We start from the raw sequence: 5,941 nt of genomic DNA, 5'->3' as shown, positions 1-5,941 counted from the left end.
ATTATTTAAACTCTCTCTCTCTCTCTCTCTCTCTCTCTCTTATATATATATATATATATATTTTTTTTTTTTTTTTGGTTAGATTTGGTAAATAATCTATTGTAGACAATAGGGACGTGAGACAATTTTTCTTTTTTGGAAATTTTTTTTTATAGTTTTTCTTTTTTGGTAAATTTTTTTTCCTTTTCCCTTCTAATTTTAACGTTTCTCTTTTTTGGTAAATTTTTTCTTTTTTCCTTCTAATTTTATCTAAATTTTTGGTACCCATAAGTCTTCACTCGCTCTCTTATTCTAATCTTAAATAACTCTAATTGAAGAATATGCCGTAGCCTCCATCAAAGTATCCTTGGTAGGGGTATCAATTCCAGGCCCACACCGGTAGGCCCGGTCAAGCCCGACACATTTATTGCCCGACTTAGACAGGCCCAATTAATAAACGTGTCGGGCTTGAGCCCATTATGTTTATAAACAGGTAGTACACAGTGCAGCCACCTAGCCCGATGGGTGCCCAATCGGCCTGACGCATATGCAAGCCCGACTTGAATTGATGCCTTTAAGCCCGACCTACCCCGACCCCTTTAATACTACTTGTATTTTTTTAATTTTTTTGATACTATTTGTATTTAGTATTAAGCCTATGTGATATATACAGTTTGAGATGGTGGTGATTATTATCTGCAAATTCATCTTTTTCAAGTATAGTTTAATTGATTTGAACTTGCTAAAAACTAGGGTTGTGTAGGCATAGTTTAATTGATATGAGTCTCGTAAGTTGAAGACCAAGTATCTTTGTAACTTAGCTGATTTGCCCATTTTTGGTTTAATCTATTTTAAATATGGGATCTTTATTTGCTATTCTCATCTTTGTCTCATTTTATTGGTATTCCTCTTCAAGCACATTTAAGAGACAAATTTTAAAGATGACCCGTTTAAAGTCAGTTTAAAGTTAAATAAGTCCATAGCCCGGTTAAGACCTGATTAAAGCCCATTTATGGTAGCCCGATTAAATCCTGAGACGACCGGCCCAATTATTATCCGTGTCATGCCCACTCTAGCTAAGGTCGTTTAGTTAAATGGACATTCACAGTGCAGCCCTAGAAATTTGTCAAGCCCGACTAGGCCCTACCGAGATCGTCCTAGCCTGGCCGCTTGACACCCCTAATCCTTAGTAAATTCTCCGTCTCTTCTCTCTCCAAACGGCTTTAGATTTTCATTAACGAGAGTTATTCTTCTTTATAGGTTTTGCGCTTCTCTATCTGTCCATCATCAAAGAATTTGTGGTATCTCCCACCAAACGGTTTCCGTTCACCATTAATGACTGTTGTCTTCTTTCCAGATATGGGGTTTTTCTTTCCTCTAACTCTCCCTCTTCTTCTATCATACTTTACTTTTCTTCTGTTTCTACAACACTTTTCTCTCCCTTAGTCCTCTCATAGTAAATGAGCTTATGGCCTATGTTATAGTCCTTTCAGAAAGCAATTTAGCCGATATGTTCACAAAACCAATGCCTACTAAGGATATATATGATTCATTTAAAGGAATTAGTTTAAGGCCTATGTCATAGGTCATGTGATGAAAACCCAACCTATGTGAAGAGGTGAAATCCTGAATTGGGTTCAAATGGAACAAATGATGTCACTGAATGACCTCCTTATTACTACTATTCAATTGTTCATTCTAGCTAGATGGTAAAGTAGTACCACAACAAAGAAAAGAAGACTAGTTATAAACTCTTAATTAAGCCAAATCTCACGAACTATGGGGGTGTGTTAACTGTGGTGTACACTATAGACTGACCTAAGTGGATATAGGAGGTGAGGCCGCCAACTGATGAGAATTTTAAAGGCGAATTCTATAAACATCCATAAGACCAAAATAGGGAAAAAGGTTAGTAAAAATGTCCAATATTGTCATGTTAAAGATTGTCTCGAACATCGACTGGTAGGATATAGGTGGTGATCTAACCGATTATACAGATAAGAAAAGGTTCAAGAAGTCTGACTTCACCCGTTCTCTGTTGCATAGTTCATCAGACCTAGTATAGGTTCAAGTCCTAAAGACACCTGCAACGATGTGCCCTACTATGTTTAATATATTCATTATTCTATTTTCGATTTTGTTAATATTTTGAAACTTATGGGGAATTGTTGGAATTTAAGTTTCAAACTATGGTCAAATTGGTCTTGTCAAAATGGTCTTTTTGAAATCCGAAGTAGTCTTTTTGGAATTCAGCTTTCTCCCTCAAAAGTGTCTCTTCTACTTTTACTATTTTGTCTTTAGCACTTGTGGAGTTGTGAATGAGCTAAATACAACTCACAAAAGTTTAGTCCCACATTGCTTAAGGATGAAAGAAAACTTGGATATATATATATATATATATACGGAAAGGAAAGGAGGCTACTACTGTCACACCCCGTTCACACCGAACCGGGCCAGTGACTAGGTTAACATCGGTTAACCCAAACCTGTCAGGATCATCTGATACTATATTCCACCACAGCATACTCACAACTAATAAAAGATTATCAGATCAGCAGAAGACTTGGTTTACCTGTGAATATTCCCATAATACTTGATACCCGAATTGTGATACAATAGTTATATACATGTGGGCCCGAAGGCATGATATTTACACGATAAAAGTACAATTCACATATCAAGTACATAAAGGAAACCATCAAAAATCAGAGTATACAGCTCGGCTCGGTATCAAAGGCTAGAGCTCAGCTCGGCATCAAGGTTTGAGCCCAGATCGGCATCACATGGTAGAGCTCAGCTCGGCCTCAGAACTGCAGTCCCGCAGCACAACCCTCACATGGGCAATCAGTGTCGTGCTCTAACTCCTCAGGGGCCCACCAGTCCTCTTCAGGGAACTCAACCGTGGGACCCGACCCGTGCTCTTCAGATGGATGACCCACAAAATCATCTAAAAAGAGGTGCACATGTGGGATGAGCTCACTAGCTCAGTAAGTGGAAAGATGGACCACACAGCAGTCCACACAACAAAACACAATCATATGCACTACATGCTATGCAATACATTTTAAATCACATCCACTTAAACAACATTACTAAGTCTTTGGTTTAGTGCTACTTCAGCCACAGTGCACGTATACTCCGGTTACAAGCCGGAGCTCCATCCCGCGATACACCCATAGGGCTGTCGGAGAAAGCCCACCGTGAGTACTCGAAAAAGTAAAAACATGCCAACCACTGGCTCTCAACAAAAAAGTAAATGACTGAAATTAAAGGTGCTGACTCCAACAATTTAAAAGCAGTACGATTGAGCCTCTTGAATGTACCACCAGGGTCACCGACTGTCCTAATGACCAGCCAAGCGTAATGTCTAACCGCCACAGTGACCTGACAACCGCGACCACTGTTTCCCCCCAAATGGAAACCCAACACCTTAACCCCTGTTGGGAAGGGTCGTAGCACGGGAAGGTGAAAATCCTAAACCGTATGCTCCTATATGATAATAGTACGATTGTATAGTGCCACCGGGTCCCATACCACGGGCCACCAATGCACTCGTTTCCAAGCTGACTACGGCATCTAGTCTATTAATGCATCATGCACAATGATGTCAACATTCATCACAGAAGCATATTATCACTTGGCATTTAGGAAGTAAACACAACACCCATGCATAACAATGTGAGGATGACTAATCTACATAGTATTTTCATGATGGCATGGCTAGACTAGATACAACTAAATGAATACCAAACAATGCCTTGAGATAAGGCCAAATGTCCTCTCCCCACTTACCTGTAGTGTACAAGGATTCCCGCTCGGTACGGGTGAGATCCGGTGCAAGGAGCGTAGGATTTGGTGAACCTAACATGAGTGAGTAGGGTTAGTATTTCACCATCTTAGGATCAAAATTAATGAGATCCGATGACAAAATCATGTTTATAACGTTAAAAGAAGGTCACACGTCCGATTTGGGTCCAATCGGACGTAAGAATCACCTTTGGAGCCTCTCAGGTGGGTCAGACAGCCCACCTGTCTGGCCCACCGGTTGGCCCACTGGTATGGACCAGTGGGTAGGTTGGCCCACCGATTGTGTCCGAGGGCCCTGCCCTCTCAGGCGGGTGCCCACAAGCAGGCCAGATGGCCCACCAGTCTTGGCGGGAAACCTGTTGTTTCTTCCCAACTTCCTCCATTCTTTGGAGATTCAAATGGGGCTTTTTCAAACCCATTCTTCACACCTTCAAGGTCTTATAGGATGGTTCTAACCTAGATCTAGGTTATATTTAAGGAATGGGAAGCCATCTTACCTTCTTTGCTCAAGAACACCTTCAAACCCCAAAAATCACTTCAAATCCACAATGCTTCTCCAACCTTGTAAATACTTCTTCAAATCCTTCAAGATCAACTCATAAATCATCTATTAAACCTTAAATTCATCATTTGAAAGTGGATTTACAAGATCTCAAGAAACCCTACCCAAATCAAGAGTTTAACTTGGGTATGGTGAAGGTTTAAAGAACCCAAACTTTGCTTACCTCCAAATGTAGCTAGTGTTGAAGATCACTCTTTCGACGTCGGAATGGGGAGATCAAGCCTCGGCGCTACTGAAACCCATCTCTTCTTCCTCTTCCTTCTCTTCTCTTCTTCTTTCTTTTCTTTCTCTCTCCTCTTTACTCTTCTCTTCTTCTTTCCTTTCTTTCTCTCTCCTCTTTACTCTTCTCACCAACGTACGAGTGTCATAAATGAGAAAATAAAAGAAAAGTATAAATGCTATATATACTTCTTTAGAATACTAAGTAATTCACATGGGTGGGTCACTCTGGTGGGTGGATGCGCCCACCTATCCGCCCAGCTGAGGGCCAAAACTTAGGATTTTGACAGAGTTCGGGCCTCGACACGAATCTCACTCTTGGCATACGATGTAATATACGTATGCACCTTAATATACGGCTACATACCTACTTTATCCGTACATGGCCTTATGATAGGTGCATGTACACGGCTTGGGTATTCCCGTCTCTTCTGGCACTGGCTCGGACTTGTCGGGCCAGTCGGTGTTTAAGGTCACCCTTGCCATCATAGTCCATAAGGAACTTGCTCTAATTCTCTCTGGTTCGGGTCCTGTATGGTTAAATCGGGTCAACCGTGTAATCAGATTGGGTTTAAGAAGTAGGGTATAACATTTACCCCCCCTTCTGAAAAATTTTGTCCTCGAAATTACGTACCTACTTGATCAAACAAATGAGGGTACTTGGCTCGCATTTCATCCTCTTTTTCCCAAGATGCTTTTTCAAGTGAATGATTAGCCCATCGCACCTTTACATAGGAAATTGAGTGGTTGCGAAGGGTTTTCACCTTTCGATCCAAAATTTCAGCTGGCTGCTCTGTATAGGTCATGTCAGCTTCAAGGTATTATGGCTCCACGGGTAATACATGAGAGGGATCATGAATGTATCGCTTCAGCATGGATACGTGGAATACATTATGAACGTCCCCGAGTGAAGGTGGCAGAGCAAGCATGTAGGCTACTGAGCCAACCCGGGCTAAGATCTCAAATGGTCCAATGTATCTTGGGCTCAACTTCCCCTTTCTGTGAAACCTTTGTAACCCTTTAGTAGGAGAGATCTTGAGAAATACCTTTTCTCTTGGCTGAAATTCAATGTCTTTTCTGCGGGTGTCCGCATAGCTCTTTTGACGGGACTGAGCTGCTTTAATCCGTTCTCGAATAACGTCGACCTTGTCACAAATCATCTGTATCATTTCAGGTCCTAACATTCGATGTTCACCTACCTCATCCCAATACAAAGGAGTTCTGCACTTCCTGCCGTATAACGCCTCATACGGAGCCATCCCAATTATAGCTTGGTAACTGTTGTTATAGGAAAACTCCATAAGGGGTATATATTCTTCCCAACTACCACACATTTCCATTGTACATGCCCTAAGCATGTCTTCTAATATCTGT

Source organism: Macadamia integrifolia, chromosome 9 (assembly GCF_013358625.1).
Source record: "Macadamia integrifolia cultivar HAES 741 chromosome 9, SCU_Mint_v3, whole genome shotgun sequence".
NCBI classification, from domain to species: Eukaryota; Viridiplantae; Streptophyta; class Magnoliopsida; order Proteales; family Proteaceae; genus Macadamia; species Macadamia integrifolia.
This window is presented reverse-complemented; position numbering follows the sequence as displayed.